At 39.4% G+C, this 20,806-nt stretch overlaps 1 long non-coding RNA gene across 1 annotated transcript; it reads left to right on the top strand.

The window, feature by feature from the left end:
• The first annotated feature begins 24 nt into the window (after positions 1-24).
• LOC307176696 lies at positions 25-7,697 on the top strand. Its single transcript, XR_013824865.1, has 3 exons — positions 25-218; positions 1,052-1,240; positions 5,809-7,697. It is a non-coding gene; the product is annotated as an uncharacterized lncRNA (long non-coding RNA).
• The last annotated feature ends 13,109 nt before the right edge of the window (positions 7,698-20,806 follow it).

Below are 20,806 nucleotides of genomic sequence, written 5' to 3' on the forward strand. Positions count from 1 at the left end.
CGCACACACGCAGACGCATGCGCACACGCACGACTTGGCTCCGCTGAAGAGGGCGGGGCTCCCGGGAGGGCATCGAGGCGACGGCGTCTGTACTCCGGCGCTGTTAGCTCCAGGGCACCCGGCTACGACCCAGACGGAGGTGGCCGACAGTCAGTCAGCCTCTGAGGAGAAGCGGCTCCTCCCAGGGCTGAAGGGCCGCACAGGAGGCTGGCAACGAGGTATCTTAATGTCGTCTCAGTGGAGGCGTTTTTGACAAAAGATGCGCTTAGGCTCCGGGAAAGGGTTTGGTGACAAATTCCCCCCAGAACTGACTCCACGTCAGCACAGCAGCCGAGCATCCGCATCGTGTCCGTGGTGGGCTCGTGTCTGCAGGAAGGAAGGGCGCGGGTCAGGAGGGGTTAGACTCGGATTGATGCGCGGCCTCTCCTGACCGCCAGTTCTCGGCTCTCTGCTAGCTCGTTCCCTTTAACGTACAGTTTTTAAAATTCGCTTAAACCTCATTTGTCTTCCAGTTGAAACTTTATGTGGTCTCTCCCTTTTAGAGCCAACTGAGTACGTGCATACATCCACAGATAGGTACATCCACATATACATCTGAACACACACATACATTCACATATACATGCACACATGAGTGCACATGCATCATACATACGCAGACTTACACACACACATATACACATACATACACACATATATAAAAACATGAATGGGAAGAAAAAATGTTTAACACTTCAAACTCCCGATCTTTACTTTTTCACCTTCCATTTCTTATCTCCCTTTCTCTCTCCTTTATTTGCCAGTAATCAATAAAAATTTTATTTTAACCAGTTTCAAAGCTAAATAGAGTAATTACCCTGCCGAGGAACCAGTTCCGTTCTGAGAGCATGTTTGTAAGTCCAATTCGTTCATGAGTCCAACAAAGTTAGCCTAGGTACCCAACTCACACAGTCGGCTCTATAGTACTGCTGTAATAGGTTTATAATACTTTTCACACAAATAATACATTTTTTTTAAATGCACAAAAAATAAAATATTTTTATTCTTACAGTACAGTACTTTGAAAAGCACAGTAGTGCAGTACAACAGCTGGCATCCAGGGACTGGCACCGAGTGAACAGGCAGGAAGAGCTACTGACTGGAAGAGAGGAGGTGGGAGATGGTAGAAATGAAGGACCCTCAGCAACAGGAGACGGAGAGCGAGCTGAAGTTTCACTCACGCCTGACGCTGATGGCACAGGTGCTGGTTCCTTGCTGGATTCAATTCTATCTACCCTCTTGAGAAAAAGCGATCCAGTGATATCTGGTAGCAGCTCTTTTTTTCTCATCATAGGTGACACAGTAGCACTGGCTTGCATGCTGAATGGCTGCTGCAACCTTTGTGTACCGTTCTGCGTTCAGGTCCTGTGCCTCAAAAACTAACAGTGCCTCCTCAGATAAAGAAAATCCCCTGCCATTTCCTCTTCGTGAATCTCTTCAGTTCTTCAGTTACTTCTTCTTCCTCTTGTCTCTCTCTGTCCTTTCTCTGGGCCTCCAGTTCCATCAGGTCTTCATTAGCAAGCTCCTTTTGTTGCATAGCAAGGAGTTCAATGAAGTCGTCCTCTTGCAGATCTAGCTCCAGCTTCTCGCTGAGGGTCACTATAGTTGCTAAGACCTCTTTGGACTCTTTTTCCACCTTCTCAAATCCATGAAAATCGGGAGCAAACTTCAGGCAAAGTTTCTTCCAAACCCCATTCATGGTGACGGCTGTAACCTCACGCCAAGCAAAGTCAGTGTTTTTTTATGGCCTTGTAGATGTTGTAGTCCTTCCAAAATTGTTGCAAGGATTTTCCTGATTCATCACTCGCCTTTACTGCCTGATGAAAAGTGTGAATAGTAAATAGTATTTCTTGGAAGTCACTGTAACTCCCTGGTCCATAGGTTGGATGAGCAATGTAGTATTCGGTGGCAGATGCACTACTTTGACGTTGGGATGAAAGTCATCCATGAATGGGGGGTGGCCCAGAGCATTGTCGAGCAGCAAAAGAATGTTTTGCTGAGGGGCTTCCCTGGTGGTGCAGTGGTTGAGAGTCCGCCTGCCGATGCAGGGGACACGGGTTCGTGCCCCGGTCCGGGAAGATCCCACATGCCGCGGAGCGGCTGGGCCCGTGAGCCATGGCCGCTGAGCCTGCGCATCCGGAGCCTGTGCTCCGCAACGGGAGAGGCCACAACAGTGAGAGGCCCGCGTACCGCAAAAAAAAAAATAAAAAAAGATGTGCCCTCTGATTCTTTGCCGTGTTTCTTCTTCAAGTCTTCATAAAGGCTTTTAGCTTTCTCTTGAATCAGCATTAAGCTGAGCAGGACTCAGCGCTGATGTTGGTCCTGCATCCGCACGCTGAGAAGTTTCTCCATCTCCTCCATCACTTTTCCATGCTTCTTCAATATTTTGTCAACATTGTCAGCACAGCAGACTTCACATGTTCTATGATCTTGTCCTTGTTCTTTACAACTGAGCAGATGGTTGAATGAGTCATGTTATAAGAACAAGTGACATCTGCCATCTTTTCGCCTCGCTCCACTCTCTCAATTATATTCACTTTTGTTTCCATCGTTATTGCTTGGCGCTTCTTAGTAGTACCAGCTACATCACCGTTGCTTTAGGCTTGTTTCCGGACATCCTAGGCTTGAAATAAAGATACTGTACTACTGTATTCTGTACTGTACACTAAAGTACACAAAAGCACAACCACTTGTAGAGGATGCACGCATGTGACACTGTATGCCAGACACGTGAACTAACTTACGTGATTGGACGTGCGAATGCACGTTCACATCTTTGAAAGTTTGCAACTTGAAGGTTCGTAGGTAGGGGACTTACTGTACATGTTCTACAAAACCTTACAGATTATATCATTTATATACAACTATAGCTATTGAGAAAATAAGGTCCAGCCCCTGCACGGCTACCACACTGAAGAGCAAAGGCACCCGCAGACTCGCATCCATTACCTGTACCTGTCAGTGTGGTGTGGGAGACGGCCCATTCGAAGGATAAACCTCAAAGTCACAAAAAGTAGATCTTGTTTGTATCCTGATGCAAACAAGCCAACTTTAAAATGATACTTGCACATGGGGTCCATATTAGGTTATGATGGTGTGGTAAGTCTATTAGACAAAATTTAAATACACTTATCAAGGCATTTATGAGTGAATAAAATGATGCTTAATAATACTTTGGAAAAAACTATTTAGGGACAAAGATGAAATAAGATTAGAAAGATACCGACTGTTGATGAATCATGGTAATAGAAATACGAGAATTCACTATACTAAACCCTACTTTGTTGTATGTTTGAAAATTTCTAATAAAAACTAAGACAAAAATAATACAAGAAAAATAATGTATGAATTTTTCCCCTTATATATTCAATACAAATAAAATTTCAGATATGCACTTAATAATGAATCACTGAATTCCTAATCAGTAGTCTGTAGTTAGTTCTCAAAGGAACACAAAATGCCTATTTATACCTGGAATTCGTGTTGGCCATCCATTATTCAATATGGTATATTTACACTAAAAATGGAGACTAGGAAAACTAAATGCCTAACATGATGTAATTTTCCTTGAACTGAGTTTAGGCATTCTTACAAAAGAATTTTAACATATTAAATATATGTTAAATGAAATTTAAATTATACATAGCATAACATTTTGTATACATGTCTATGTAGTACTACAAATTTTAAAAAAAGATTATATATAAAATAGAACTCTCATTCAGGAACATCAACTACATAATAATTATGTTCCAAAAGATCTAAGAAAACCAGTATTTATTAAACCTCTTTAAGACTAAATGATATCCTAGATAGTCATAAATAAACTATTTATTAATACAATAATAAAGCAAAGCAAGTTTACTACCAGATTCTCATATGAGACTCATGTTAATTAGGTAATAGATGTATATTCTCAAAAAAAAGTGGGGAACTCAATTAAATTTCCAGTACAAATCATAAGTGTAAATTTGTTTTCTTAAATATGCATATCAAATTATTTTTCACTCAAAGGATTAATATTAAGTGGAAACCTATCCTCTGATGAATTTGTACCTTCTGGAATATAAGGTTAATGTCCAATAAAAATATAACGCAAGCTACAAATATAGTTTTTAATTTTCTAGTATCCACGTTAAAAAGAAAAAGAAATAAGTGGAATTAATTTTAATAATATATTTTATTTAATTCATATCCAAAATATAATTTTAGTACAATATCAATATTTTAAAGATATTAATAAAATAATTTACTTTTTGTTTTTCGTACTGAGTTTTCAAAATCTGTGTATTTTATACTTACAAAACATCTTAATTTAAATGCTAAGTTTTCATGGGACATACTGGATCCATGTTTAGATTCCATAACATTTATAGTTGAAAAAGGAGATTCAAATACTCAAGTTGTTCTACAATGCACTTAAAGTTTCCAGTAACTTCATAGAGCATCAGGTTTTGGGTGTTTTTTTTAAATTTATTTAATTTATTTATTTCTGGCTGCGTTGCGTTGGGTCTTTGTTGCTGCATGCAGGCTTTCTCTAGTTGCGGTGAGCAGAGGCTACTCTTTGTTGCAGTGCGTGGGCTTCTCACTGTGTTGGCTTCTCTTGTTGCAGAGCACGGGCTCTAGGAGCTCAGGTTTCAGTAGTTGTGGCACGTGGGCTCAGTAGTTGTGGCTCACAGGCTCTAGAGCGCAGGCTCAGTAGTTGTGGTGCATGGGCTTAGTTGCTCCACGGCATGTGGGATCTTCCCGGACCAGGGCTCGAACCTGTGTCCCCTGCATTGGCAGGTGGATTCTTAACCACTGTGCCACCAGGGAAGTCCAGAGCATCAGTTTTTAAACTTAAATGAAAACTAATAAATTAAACTTATAGTCCCTCAGTCCCACTAGTTGCAATTCGAGTATTTAGTAGCCACTCGTAGCTGGTAGCTGCCACGTCGGACACCAGAGCCCAGTCCGTGGTCTTCCTGAGTCCATGTGGATGGAGTACTACCCGAGTAGTTGAAGCAGTGAAAGTGAAGGTGGCGAACACCCATTTAAAGTGTATATTTTAAAAGGAAAATGACAAGTATTTCGGACTTTTCCTCCCTCCCAGAAAATAGCAAGACACTATTTAATTATTTTCAGTTTTATAGTATTAGCCACAGATAAAAATAAAAGCACATAATCTGTCTAGTACTCACCATTATTCTTTTTTAAAAAATATTATTTTGAGCATAAAATATTTGCCTTAGAATAAACAAACTTTGTAGTTATTTCTTTTAAATGTACAAAAAAAATGTCCTAATAATAAACAGCTTGGATCTTTCCAGTTTTATTTCCAAGCCCTGAGCTATGGGCTTATTTCAGGCTGTAAAAACTGATACAGGGCGGTTCTGAACCACAGAAATCCTTCTAAATACAATTGCAGTGACATTTAGATCCACGGGCTGCCAAGGGAAATTCATTAGTTTCCCTCCACGAGCATCATTACATGAAGTCTCCTCCCTGGGTTATTTTTTGACTTTCCTCATTATCTTTTCATTCACTTTTTCTAATCACAACTTCATGCAGCTTCACTTTGGGCTTTGGATACTTCAAACACTACTGAACTACAGGGACATAATATATTCTCTAACCCAAATAATTTATTCCAGTGTGATTACAGAAATCGAACACTTGTATAGCACATGTGATATGCGCCCCGCTGATCTAAGAACGCTCCTTGTTCTGGTCTATGTCATCCTCCCAGCACCCCTGGAAGTATGTATTACTGTCTTTCTCATTTTACAGGTGTGGCAACCGTGCACAGAGAGGCTAGTAAGTCACCCAGCGTTACACAGTGAGAAGTGGTGAAGCAGTGCTGGAATCCAGGAGTCTGGTCCCAAAGTCCATGCTCTTCCACTGCTCTGTTGCCTCACCAGGGCGGCCTTTGGCCCAGCTGCTTGAAGTTACATCCTGAAGTCGGCGTGTTTCTTCGGAATAACATTTTATCTGCAGTTTCTGGTCCTGTTATGCCAGGACACATAAGCAGAGCCGATCCACATGGACCCAGTCTTAAGGCAATATAGGTGCTTGATGCCACAATTGCACTTCGCGCTGACTATATCACCAGACACTGTGATTGCCACGAGTCACGGGCCCTGCCATTATTCACCTGGGCAGCTCATCTTGTTACCCGGGAAGTACCCTGTGACGCTCAGGGCACTTGGAACTTCTTTCATTAATTGTGGATTTAGGAGTTTTACTCCAATATTGAGATACAGGTGAAAACCTCCTGCCTCCTGACCACAGCGCCCCTGTGTCTGTAAGTACCTTGAAATTGACTTATACTAAAAGTATCATTTTTACCAATGGCCTTTTTTTCTGTCACCAGTAAACCTCTGTTTCCCTTCCTATAACAAATTTCTGTTTTGATTGCATTGCTTTTTAGAAATCGGCTGAGAATACATGTGTAGATGGAAGTACACCTCTTCCACCATTATTTGATAACCCTATACCAGTGGTTCATATTCTTCTGAGTTGAGAGAGATGGTGATGAGTTTTTTCCTTAAATTCTGGATATCAGTAAATAATTCACTTTTTTTTTAACCCTCCTGGTCCTGCCAACCATGAATGGTTGGGTAAATATCTTTAAGAACCTACTACTAATAGATCTGAAATTGTTTTTTAGACAGGTATTTTTCTGCCCTCCATTTTTAACGTACTTTTATTTTTAACATTAAAGTCTTAAAAATATCAACATAAGTCAGTATTTCAAAAAATGCTATGAAGGTTAAGTAACATTTTCACTGTCATAGTTTTGTCTTTGAAGCAAATAATCTGTTTTCTTTGTTTTTCCATTTGCCTACAATCCCTTCTGCGTGGTTCAGCTGTGCAGACACTGTAGTGAACGGCCGAGTGGGTCTGGTGGGTGGAATGAACAGGTGTAAAGGTCTGAGGGGCTGGGGGTTCGGGGAGAGGAGAAGGGGGCCTCGCTGCATTACAGTCGACACTGGTGGGAAGCATGCACCAATTAAGGCTTCATACTCACCCACCATCCTCTGAAACTACCAAAGGTCCCCAGAATCTTACCATGGCCAATCCAATAATCAATATGAATCTTCATTACTTACCTTCTTAGCAATATTTGACAAAGCTGGTCACACTTTAAAAACATGATGACTCAGTTTACAGGATACCATTCTCTTGATTTTTCCTTACTTTTCTGGTGACTCCTTTGCAGTCCTGTTTGCTGCTTGTCACCTTGACCTCTAGACACTGAAGTACTCTGAGATCAAGTGCAGACCTATTGTTTTTTCTCACCATATTTGTGCGGGTTCACACAGTCCCATGATTTACATATCATCTGTTCACTGATGAATCTCAGATTTAAATGTCTAGCCTTGAACCTGAGATCCACTCTCAAATATCCAACTTTCTACATAACGTCTTCGCTTAGATGTTTCAAATTTAATACGTGCAGTACTGATTTCTTATTTTCCTGCCCAAACCTGCATTTCCCATTTCAGGCCAAGCACCTCAGAATCATTTTTACTTCACTCTTTCAATCATCTTTCATCTCTCCAGTGCACATCTAATTGATTAGAAGATCTTGTCAATTTCAGTTGTCCAAGTCACCTCAGGCTGCCATAACAAAACATCATAACTTGGTGACTTAAACAACAGTCCGAGATCAAGGTGCTGGCAAAGTAGATTTCATCCTGAGGCCCCTTCTCTTGGGTTGCAGGGTAGGGTTGCAGGTGAAGAGGTATCTCATTGTGGTTTTGATATACATTTTCCCTAATGACTAATGATGTTGAGCTTCTTTTCATGTGCTTCTTGCTCATTTGCATATCTTCTTTGGAGAGATATCTATTCAGATCTTTTGCCCCTTTTTCAATTGGTTCATTTTTTATTGAATTGTATGAGTTCTTTATATGGTCTAGGTACAAGTCTCTTATCATATGTGATTTGATGATATTTTCTTTCATTCTGTGTGTATTCTTTTTGCTATATTGATGGTGACTTTTGAAACACAAAAGTTTTACATTTTGATGAAATCCAATTTACCTGTTTTTCTTTTGTCACTTGTATTTCTGGTGTTATATCAAAGAAAACTGCCTAACCCAAGATCACAAAGATTTATTCTATATTTTCTTATAGGAGTTTCATAATTTTAGCTCTTACATTTAGATCTGTTACCCATTTTGAGTTAATTTTTGTACATGGTGTGAAGTAGGGTTCAAGTTCATTCTTTTGCATGTGATTATCCAGTTGTCCCAGGTTAATTTGTTGGAAAGACTGTTCTTTCCCCCACTGAATTGTCTTGGAAACATTGTCACAAATCAGTTAAACATAAATGTGAGTATTTATTTGTTGATTTAATTCTTTTCCATTGAATATTTTCTATTTCTAGCCTTATACCAATAACATACTCTTTTGATTACCATTGCTTTGTAATAAGTTATGAAATAAGGAAGTGTGAGTCCTCAGTCATTGTTCTTTTTCAAGTTTGTTTAGGCTGTTCAGGGTTCCTTCCTTTTCCACATGAGTAGTTTTAAGTTCAGGTTGTCAGATTCTGCAAATATGTTAGTTGGTGTTTTGGCAGGAATTTTATTCATTTGTAGATCAACTGGGGGAGTATGCCATCTCAACAATATTAAGTCTTCCAATTCATCAACGTGAGGTATCTTTCCATTTATTTAGGTTTTCTTTAATTTTTCAACAATATTTCATAGTTTTTGGAGGAAAAATTGTTCACTCTTTTGATCTATTTTAAAATAAATTTAATAAATGAAATATTTTAAAAATATTTTATTCCATTGCTTGTAGTAATCTCTCATGATCCTTTGTATTTCTGCAGTGTCACTTGTTACTTCTCCTTTTTCATTTCTAATTCTATTGGTTTGAGACTTCTCCGTTTTTTTCTTGATGAGTCTGGCTAATCGTTTATCAATTTTGTTTATCTTCTCAAAGAACCAGCTTTTAGTTTTATTGATCTTTGCTATTGTTTCCTTCATTTCTTTTTCATTGAGTTCTGATCTGATCTTTATGATTTCTTTCCTTCTGCTAACTTTGGGGGTTTTTTGTTCTTCTTTCTCTAATTGCTTTAGGTGTAAGGTTAGGTTGTTTATTTGAGATGTTTCTTGTTTCTTGAGGTAGGATTGTATTGCTATAAACTTCCCTCTTAGAACTGTTTTTGCTGCATCCCATAGGTTTTGGGTCGTCGTGTTTTCATTTGTTTCTATGTATTTTTTTATTTCCTCTTTGATTTCTTCAGTGATCTCTTGGTTATTTAGTAGTGTATTGTTTAGCCTCCATGTGTTTGTATTTTTTACAGATCTTTTCCTGTAATTGACATCTAGTCTCATAGCGTTGTGGTCAGAAAAGATACTTGATATGATTTCAATTTTCTTAAATTTACCAAGGCTTGGTTTGTGACCCAAGATATGATCTATCCTAGAGAATGTTCCATGAGCACTTGAGAAGAAAGTGTATTCTGTTGTTTTTGGATGGAATGTCCTATAAATATCAATTAAGTCCATCTTGTTTAATGTATCATTTAAAGCTTGTGTTTCCTTATTTATTTTCACTTTGGATGATCTGTCCATTGGTGAAAGTGGCATGTTAAAGTCCCCTACTATGATTGTGTTACTGTCGATCTCCTGTTTTATGGCTGTTAGTATTTGCCTTATGTATTGAGGTGCTCCTATGTTGGGTGCATAAATATTTACAATTGTTATATCTTCTTCTTGGATTGATCCCTGATTATTATGTAGTATCCTTGTCTCTTGTAATAGTCTTTATTTTAAAGTCTATTTTGTCTGATATGAGAATTGCTACTCCAGCTTTCTTTTGATTTTCATTTGCATGGAATATCATTTTCCATCCCCTCACTTTCAGTCTGTATGTGTCCCTAGGTCTGAAGTGGGTCTCCTGTAGACAGCATATGTATGGGTCTTGTTTTTGTATCCATTCAGCCAGTGTATGTCTTTTGGTTGGAGCATTTAATCCATTTACATTTAAGGTAATTATCAATATGTATTTTCCTATTACCATTTTCTTAATTGTTTTGGGTTTTCTATTGTAGATCTCTTCCTTCTCTTGTATTTCCTGCCTAGAAAAGTCCCTTTAGCATTTGTTGTAAAGCTGGTTTCGTGGTGCTGAATTCTCTTAGCTTTTGCTTTTTTGTAAAGGTTTTAATTTCTCCATCGAATCTGAATGAGATCCTTGCTAGGTAGAGTAATCTTGGTTGTAGGTTTTTCCCTTTCATCACTTTAAATATGTCCTGCCATTCCATTCTGGTTTACAGAGTTTCTGCTGAAAGATCAGCTGTTAACCTTAAGGGGATTCCCTTGTATGTTATTTGTTGCTTTTCCCTTGCTGCTTTTAATATTCTTTCTTTGTATTTAATTTTTGATAGTTTGATTAATATGTGCCTCAGCATGTTTCTCTTTGGATTTATCCTGTATGGGACTCTCTGTGCTTCCTGGATTTGATTATTTCCTTTCCCATATTAGGGAAGTTTTCAACTATAATCTCTTCAAATATTTTCTCAGTCTGGTTTTTTTTCCTCTTCTTTTTCTGGGACCCCTATAATTCGAATGTTGGTGCATTTACTATTGTCCCAGAGGTCTCTGAGACTGTCCTCAATTCTTTTCATTCTTTTTTCTTTACTCTGCGCTGTGGTAGTTATTTCCACTATTATATCTTCCAGGTCACTTATCCATTCTTGTGCCTCAATTATTCTGCTATTGATTGCTTCTAGAGAGTTTTAAATTTCATTTATTGTGTTCATCATTGTTTGCTTGCTCTTTATATCTTCTATGTCCTTGTTAAACGTTTCTTGTATTCTCTCCATTCTATTTCCAAGATTTTGGATCATCTTTAGTATCATTACTGTGAATTCTTTTTCAGGTAGACTGCCTATTTCCTCTTCATTTGTTTGGTCTGGTGGGGTTTTACCTTGCTCCTTCATCTGCTGTGTGTTTCTCTGTCTTCTCATTTTGCTTAACTTATTTTGTTTGGGGTCTCCTTTTTGCAGTCTGCAGGTTCGTAGTTCCTGTTGCTTTTGGTGTTTGCTCCCAGTGGGTAAGGTTGGTTTAGTGGGTTGTGTAGGCTTCCTGGTGGAGGGGACTGGTGCCTGTGTTCTGGTTGATGACGCTGGATCTGGTCTTTCTGGTGGGCAGGACCGAGTCCGGTGGTGTGTTTTGGGGTGTCTGTGACCTTTTTATGATTTTAGGCAGCCTCTCTGCTTGGGTGGGATTCTGTTCCTGTCTTGCTAGTTTTTTGGCATGGGGTGTCCAGCACTGTAGCTTTCTGGTCATTGAGTGGAGCTGGATCTTAGCATTGAGGAGATCTCTGAGAGAGCTTTTGCTCTTTGAAATTACATGGAGCCAGAGGGTCACTGGTGGACCAATGTCCTGAACTTGGCTCACCCACCTCAGAGGCTCAGGCCTGACACCCAGCCGGAGCACCAAGACCCTGTCAGCCACACGACTCCAAACTGGGGAACTCCACACTCCAGAGGCCCTCCTTTCGACGTGCTACCTCTCCCCTTCTGCGCAGGTCTTAAGTGTGTGATATCTTTGCGTGATTTATATATCAGGATAATATTGGGCTCATAAAATGAATTATAAAATGTTCCCATTCTTATAGTTTTTGGTTAAGTTTGTAAAGAATTGGTATTAATTCTTCTTTAAATGTTTGGTAGAATTCATCAGTGAAGCCACTTGATACGGGGCTTTCCTTTGTGGAAAGTATTTTGATTACTAATTCAACCTCTTTACTTGTTATGCTTGTTTAGTTGTTATACTTTACTTGTTATTCAGAGTTTCTGTTTCTTCTTGAGTCTGTTTTAATAATATGCTTCTTGTGGGAATCTGTCTGTTTCAACTAATTTATCTAATTTTTGGTCTACAGTTGTTTATAGTATTCCTTATAGTCTTCTTTTGTTTGTTTGTTTCTGCAAGGTCTACACTGATGTTTTCTATTTCATTCCTGATTTTAGTATGTTCAGTCCTCTCCCTTATTTTCTTGTTCAGTCTAGCTAAAAGTTTGTCAATTTCATTAATCGTTTTGAAGGACCAACATATGGTTATTGATTTTATCTATTAACTTCTGTTTTGTATTTCATTTATTTCTGCTCTGATCTTTATAATTTCCTTCCTTCTGTTTTCTTTCGGTTTATTGTCCTCTTTTTCCAGTGTCTTAAGGTGGAAATTTAGGTTATTGATTTGACTTCTTTTATATATATACATATAGGCATTTACAGCTCTAAAATTTTTTCAAAGCTCTGTTTTGGCTTCATTCCATAAGTTTGGTATGTTGTGTCTTTGTTGTCATTTATCCCACAGTATTTTCCAGCTTCCCTTATGATTTGTCTGAGTAGACCTATTCCAACTTCCATATGATTGCTGTTAGAATGATGTCTCCTCTACCCATTTACTTTCAACATATCTGTATCTTTGTATCAAAAATGTGTCTTCTGGGGCTTCCCTGGTGGTGCAGTGGTTGAGAGTCCACCTGCCGATGCAGGAGACACGGGTTTGTGCCCCGGTCTGGGAGGATCCCACATGCCGCGGAGCGGCTGGGCCCATGAGCCATGGCCACTGAGCCTGTGCGTCTGAGCCTGTGCTCTGCAATGGGAGAGGCCACAACAGTGAGAGGCCCGTGTACCACAAAAAAAAAAAAATGTGTTTTCTGTAGACAGCATATAGTTGGACCTTCTAACAGGTCTGTAAACACATGAAGTATTGCATTAGGCTTTTTATATTATCTACCAGGTATTTTTATGAATATCTAAATGGTCTTCCAAATCAGTAAATCTGACCCATCAGACATGTGTATGTTGGAGGGTAGGAAGGGACGGGAGCATGAGAGAGAGGGAAGTCATGGATAACTACAAAGCTGTTGGCATAATCAGTTGAGTGGGTGAATGTGGCATTTACTGGAACACTGAAGAAGACAAGGAACATCATATTGGGAGGGGAGAGATCTTTCCAGAAGCTATTCAGATGGTTTTGAAGATTTAATGATAATGCATGCCAGGGGGCCTAATAAACGTAGGGCAGAATACAAATATTGATGATAGCAATGCTGATGACGTCGGTGATGATAACTACCTAGCGGTCATGGGGTTCCAATTGGACAAATATTCTGGAACCACTTCTTTTACCTTCAGCTCCATATACATGTTTCTAGCTGTCTAGCCTATGTTTTGGCCCTAAATATAAATGTTAATGTTAATCCTCTTATACTCCCTGGCATCTCAATCTTCAGCTCTCTCTCATTTCACTGGGATAAACACAGCCAAGTATTTTCTTCCAAAATACATCTACAGCACATCCAAAGGTTTTCCTACAGACAAATTCCCAGGACATGAAGCGAAAACTAAAAAATGTGGTATAAACAAAGCAACTCTATTTACAAAAGTCCAACTTAAGATTGAACAGAGGAAGAGTGAGTCAGCATCGCTCACCACCAACAGATGTTGTTATAGGTCATTGTGGTTGTTTTTAATCTCTGTCAGTTTTTTTTTAAACCTTAGCGTGCATAAGAGTCACCTGGTAGGCTTCCTAGGACCCGCAGAGAATCTGATTCAATGCCTGGAATAAATCATAGGTAATTGCCCTTTTAACGTAATCATTAAATGATGATGATGATGATGATGAGATGGTGTTGCCCATGGATCACAGTGAGAGAAACTGTCCATCATTTTGGTCATTAGTATCAAGCACGTCTGTCGTGTCTCTGCTTACTTCGGAAGATTACAACTGTCGGTAAGATTAACAAACCGTTATACCTAATGCCGCAGCTGTGTGAGGAAACCCCCCTTCCCTGAATATTTGTAGATCTCAGACTCTTCCTGCTGTTATTGCTTCTACTGAACACTCTGGGCTTCTCTTGATGCTAGTACAGCTGTTTTCCAGAGAAAATAACTGAGGAATGTTTCTAATGAGACAAATCTGATGAACAGTTATTTTGAAAACATTTCAGAAGCTGTTTACCAGGGGAGTTGCACAGATTTAAGTTTGAATTTATGGAATGTGTTCAGCAGAGTTAGTGTCACAGCCAATTATTATATAATTGCTTAAGATTTCCTGCTGTGTCATTCAGCTGTGCCCTCCCTGTAGACGGCTCTTAGAGGGAAAAATAAAGTGTTGTCACAACCTCAGTTCCCCCTTGTCTTATGGTAGATCTATCAGGCTTGTAGATAGTAGAGTTACAAAATCGGAGTTACGTGAGGAGGAACACATTTGTTTGGGGGGATTGCAAGCCTTAGACATGGCCTAACAGAATACGTATTTAACCTGTGTTGTGGCATCCCCCCAGTCAGCAGAAATGAAAGTAGATACAACTTTTTAAAATTGGAAAGTAATTTTAAAAACTATCCATTTATGATCAAATGGGTATTGCAAACAGTCTTTCATCATTTAACCCGCTTTTTATTTAATTTTTAAATGCTTCTTGAAAACTGGTTTTTGCCACAGCTGCCTTGGTGCCATGGTGCAGAGCTAATCCAAGTAGAGTTCTGGAGGGAAATGTTCTTACTGCACCAGAGTGATATGATTCCACCATCTTATTTTCAATGGAAAAGTAGGAATCCCTACAGCCATGAGAGAGCATCTGCAGTCATTTCAAGAATGCCGGGAAAGTAGCTAATAACTCTTTTCTCAGCTTTATTGAAGTATAGTTGACAAAGAAAATGGTACAAAATTATAAGATATTTAAAGTCAACAATGTGATGATTTGATATATGTATACATTGTGGGTACACGCAATACGTATACATTGCTTTCAGAGAAAGTTTTTTAAGCTCAAAGGGCCTGTCTTGTTTATTACTGTTTAGTACCCTGGTACATAGTTGATACTCAATAAACAATTGATGAATGAATTAAATTCCCTAATTATTAGATTATTTTGATTACTTTTCTCTACCAAAATATTTCTGTGTTTTTACCATTCATCTTACCCTTTGAATACTTCTGCTATTATTCCCAGTGCTCAGAATATATCAACAAAAGAAGCAGGCAGAGATTCTAGTCCTCCTAGGGATCACTTCTAGCCAGGGAGAAGATGAGTTTAGATGGAGATAAAAACAATAAATATAATAAATAGCAAAGTCATGTTATCCTAGAAAATGATCAATGTTATGAATGAAGAAAAAGGAGAAAGCATAGTTGGCTGAAGAGTACCATGCTTTGGAGGAGTGAGGAAGGTTTCGTTTTAATAAAGTATTAGCATAGAACGTTTTTTAAAAGATGAAATTTAAGCAATTTGAAGGAGATGGAGAAATTAGCCATGAATTATGTGAGGGAAGGGCATTCCAGGAAGAGGAATTAGCTTGTCAAAGGCTAAAGTGGAAGGGACCTGGTGTTTCAGGAACAGTCAGGAGGTCAGCGAGGCTGCAGCAGGGAGAGGTAGGGAACAGTAAGACTATGGGGGTGTTACGTAGGGTCTTGTATACTTGGGTTTTTTCCTCAAACCCCCCAGAGCTCTGTATTTTTGAGTTATCACTGTGACTGCTCTGTTGAGAGTAGATTATAAGAGGGCAAGGGTAAAACAGGGTGACCAACTCCATATTCCGGGTGAGATGTGATGGGGACTCACATCCAGGTGGTAGCAGTGGAACTGGTAGGAAGTAGTTGGCGTCTTTGCCTTTGGCTATGATGGAGTAGATTTTGTACAGACTAACTAGCCTGCCTAGAACAGGTTATAAAGGGGATAAAATTAAAATAACAACAACCTTCTGAAGGCACTTCTGTCTTCTAGAGCAGCCAAGGTGTCTACGACTTGAGTGGCCGAGATGCTCAGAGAAGGGACATGGCATTGAGGTGAGCCACTTCTCTCATCTGGGTATCTGCCAATTTCTAAGGCCACGAAACTGAGAGGATTAGCTGAAAGTAGTGGCAGAGAACGACAGGAGTTTCACAGGTGTGTGGAGACAGATGTTGAATTTTAGAGGTACCAAGGCAACCCGGATTTGAGAAGAGGAGAGCCCGGAGGAAAGGTTGTCATGGAGGCATTGGAACTGGCTGATTCTTAAGCTACACGGGGGTGAGGGGAGTGGGGAGCTTGAGGGGCCAAGAATTCAAGCAAAACTGCACTGACAGTTCTAGACAAATGCAAGCAGGTGATTAAGCATGTGGCTGGGAATACAGACACCGAGCTTCAGGACAAGACAAACGGGGTACCGTGCAAACACAGTGAGCTTTCACATAAGATCCCCAAAGTACTATTTTCTAGGAGAAAGGGAAAATCAGAAATAGATTATCCTTCATTAAGACAGAAACCCAGTTTGAAACATCACCATCCTGAATGAATCAAGTGTATCTATTCCTATTCTAGTTATCCTCCAGATAAAAGGAAATAATCCTAGATGAAGATACTATATTTCCTGTCTCTATAACATTTATACACAATATCCTCCATTCAGCAGTTTATTCTCAAGCTTTTAGGAGATAGAACCAGTTGGTCAAAACGCAAGAGAAAAAAATAGAAACTAGCAGCAGCTCCACAGGTGATTAAGAATTACGGGGAGGGGGAAGGGTAAGCTGTGACGAAGTGAGAGAGTGGCATGGACATATATACACTACCAAACGTAAAATAGATAGCTAGTGGGAAGCAGCCGCATGGCACAGGGAGATCAGCTTGGTGCTTTGTGACCACCTAGAGGGGTGGGATAGGGAGGGTGGAGGGAGGGAGACACAAGAGGGGAGAGGTATAGGAACATATGTATATGTATAGCTGATTCACTTTGTTATAAAGCAGAAACTAACACACCATTGTAAAGCAATTATACTCCAATAAAGATGTTAGAAAAAAAAAGAAATATCAGACTAATATGTTCAAGGAAAGAAATGACAGGATGGAAGTTTTTACCAAATAATGGAAATCTATTAAATAGAATCAAATGGAAATTTTGAAGCCATAATATAAAATAACTGAAATCAGCTGCTCAACAAACAGTTTCAGCAGCTGGTCAGACGCAGGAGAGTGGGTCACTAAGCTGGAGGAGAGATCTGTAGGAAATACCTTATTTTGAAATACTGAAAGAAACTTTTCAAAATGAAAGAGAAGCAGTATAGAAGATAGAAAAAAGGCTCTGTGAAAGATCTAAAATGTGTATAATTGTAGTTCCAGATAGAGGCGAGAACGTATGAAATAGAAGCAGTATTTGAGGACACAATAGCTGAGAATTTTCAAAACTGACAAAAGACTCAAGTCAAAGATTAAAAAAAAAAAACAAACTATGACCACAAGCAAATTAAATTAAAAAGAAAAAAAATCCATCTGCACATTAGCAGCATAGTAAAATGGCTAAAAGGCAAAAAGGAAAATGTTCAAAGCATCTAAAGGAAAATAGACACATTTCCTTAAAAGGAGCAATACCAGTACTGAGAGCTGATTCTCCATAGAAATTATCTGAGCGTGAAGAAAATGGAGTGACAACTTCAATATGCTGGAAAAAAATAACTGCCGACCCAGAACACTTCATTAGCAAAAACAATCCTTTGGAAATAAAGACCTTTAGACACACAGAAGCTGTGAGAAATTATTAGCAGCAAACCTACAATGAAAGAAATAATCAGGGAGTTCTTCAAGCAATAGAAAAATGATGGAAACGTGGAAGTACGGAAAGGTAGGAGGAACAGTGGAAAAAGTGAATATATAGGTAAAGTTAAATGAGAATTTCTGTTTCTAACATTAATAGTTATGTCATATGCTTGAAAATACATGTAGAATTAAAGTACATGACATTAATCGGGAATTCAACTTTGTAGTAATGAAGAAGTAATAAAAAGTACTTATTATTTAGAGTAGTCCTAATCGGTGTAGGATTTATTTTGAAATCTATAGGGATAGATAAGCCTATAGAGAGGAAAAATGGAATAAAAAACAGAATCATAAATATTTGATTAACTTAATAAAGGGATAAGATAATCAGAGAGGACATACAGTAAATAGTTTATACATATAATGCCAACTATATCAGTACATGTTCCAATTAAAAGGCAACGCTTCAAGATTTTTAAAAATCCCAAATATATGCTGTTTCCAAGAGATATGATTTGGATATAAGGGCACAGAAATGTTAAAATAAAAGAATGTAAATGATATAATATGTAAGGTATAACCAAAACAAGCTGTAATCCCTTTACTAATAGACAAAGCAGACTTCAAGGCGAGAAGCATTGCTAGAAACATATTTCATAATGATAAAACAGCCAGCCTACTACATAGATAAATTATAAATTTGTTTTCAGCAAATAAAATTAAAATATATGAAGTAAAAACTGGAAGTACTGAAGAGAGGACTAGGCAAGTCCACAGTCACAGTGAGAGTCTTCAACACTCTGCCCTTAATTGCTGGTGGAGCAGACCAAAAAATCCTACACAGAATATTTAAATTGCATTCACAGCAAATTTGACCTAATTGATAAATCTAGAACACTGCACTCCACTTTTTAAATGCATTTGGGGTGTTTAGTGCAATTGGCCATTGTCTGGGCCTTGAGGCAAGTCTCACCGAATTTCAAACAATTGAGATCATTTAGAGTGTGTCTCTGGTACAGTGGAATCAAGCCACCCAGAAATAACAAACATTTTTAGAAAATACTAAATGAAACATACATATAATGCAGTGCTATACGAAAATGACAGTGTGTCATGACAACGTTGAACCACGTTGAAGAACGTTGAAAGTCGGAAATAATCATCCCAGGACTGAAGACAGAGCTGGAGGCGGCACAAAAGGCAGACTCTGTCCAGCACGCGTGACATGTTCTCCTCCTTCCTGCCAAGCATCCTGTACACGGGGCTGCATATTTGTACAGAGGCACCACGGAGGTGGCTCTGGGAAACCTCCAGGGAAAACAAAATAACACAGGTTACTTTTAAAGCATAAAGGCAACAAACAAGCTGAGGGACACAGAGGGATTCAGTTAATATTGTTCCTGTGAGTCCTTGTTAGTGACGCTGAGGGTGAGCTGCTGGAGGCTTCAGGCCCCCAAGAAAACGACTAAGAAAGTGCCCTGCACAACAGGGCTGAAGGAGCGACACATACATGGTCTGTAGAGCTGACAGACAAAGAGAGATTTAGGAAAAGAGTATAAATGTTATACTGAGAATGCACAAGGTGTACGACAAAGATTAGGTGGGGCAGATGCTGAGAGGTAGAACGTGCTGATTGGTTCACCTCCAATGGCTGAGAGACAAAGATGCCCGAGCACATAATGCTGAGAATTCAAGTCAGAGAAGTACAAGGAAAGATGCTAAGAGAGCTAATACTTTGTCTGAAATTGGGTGCTAGAGAAGAGGAAGCAGAGGGGGAAAATGAGAAATCAGATACTTTTACAAGCTATCATAGTTCAGAAAATAAAAGAAAACAAAGCCATAAACTAAAGTTATTGCCTATAGTTCTAATAATAGTGGTTACCCCCTGCCCTCCAGAACAAAAATACAGCCCATCCTGGATTTCAGGACTTCATAAAATCAAACAGAGAAAGGAGATCACATTGTACATAAAAGTTATAAATCTGAGACCAGAACATACCAGTCACGGCAATAATATAAACTGGCTAAATGAGCTGCATCACACGTCAAAGAAGAAAATAATTTCTAATTGGAACGTTTCATGCCCAAGAAACACACCTAAATCAAAGTGATCAGAATAGGCAGAGGTACACAAGATGAGTGCCAATAAAAAGAAAGTAGAGCCTTTCAGCTTCTGGTCCAACACGGAAGGAGCTTAGGAGTTGCCACTCTGTCCTAACAACAAGTAAAAAGCTGAACAGATTGGAAAATCGATGATTCTTCTTAGATCTGTCAGAGAAGTGAGGTCACAGGGCAAATGACTGCTCCAGAAATGGGACAGACCGGTAGATGTTGAGAATCATGACTTACAGGAGTAGAAACGCACGAGCAGAAGCCTCCCAAGGAACCAGCGTTGAGGTAGGAAACCCTGAGCTGTACTGAGGATTACCGGAGGTCCAGTGCAGACAAATGGAAGACTCGAAACACCCAGACGAGTCAGTCTTGGGGTGGCGGCACCTTTGTGCGCTTTACCTCTAGGAGGCCAACCATGTTCTCGCAGTAAATATCAGAGAAAATCCCCCCATGATTCCTGCAAGGGAAGGGGCCAGGAACCATTCTTAGATAGGCCAGCGTACTTGTTCTTTTTTTTTTAATTGAAGTATAGTTGATTTACAATGTTGTCTTAGTTTCAGGTGCACAGCACAGTGATTCAGTTATACATGTATGTATGTATGTATATAGAACATATATATATATATATATATGTGTGTGTGTGTGTGTGTGTGTTCTTTTTCGGATTCTTATCCCTTATAGGGTTATTAAAAACTATTGAGTAGGGGCTTCCCTGGTGGCGCAGTGGTTGAGAGTCCGCCTGCCGATGCAGGGGACACGGGTTCGTGCCCCAGTCCGGGAAGATCCCACATGCTGCAGAGCGGCTGGGCCTGTGAGCCATGGCCGCTGGGCCTGCGCGTCCGGAGCCTGTGCTCCGCAACGGGAGAGGCCACAGCAGTGAGAGGCCCGTGTACCGCAAAAAAAAAAAACAAAAAAAAAAACACGCAAAACAAACAAACAAAGCTATTGAGTAGAATTCCCTGTGCTATACAGTAGGTCCTTGTTGGCTCTCTATTTTATACATAGTAGTGTGTCAGAGTACTTGTTCCTATCAAGGCCTGCCCTCAAGAGAAACTAGTCACCCAGCATCTAACCTTTTTTTTAAATCGGAGCCTAGCTGACCTGGGGAGAGGGGAATACCCATTTGGGGAAGGTACGT

This window comes from Stenella coeruleoalba (assembly GCF_951394435.1).
Source record: "Stenella coeruleoalba genome assembly, chromosome: 18".
Classification (NCBI taxonomy): Eukaryota; Metazoa; Chordata; class Mammalia; order Artiodactyla; family Delphinidae; genus Stenella; species Stenella coeruleoalba.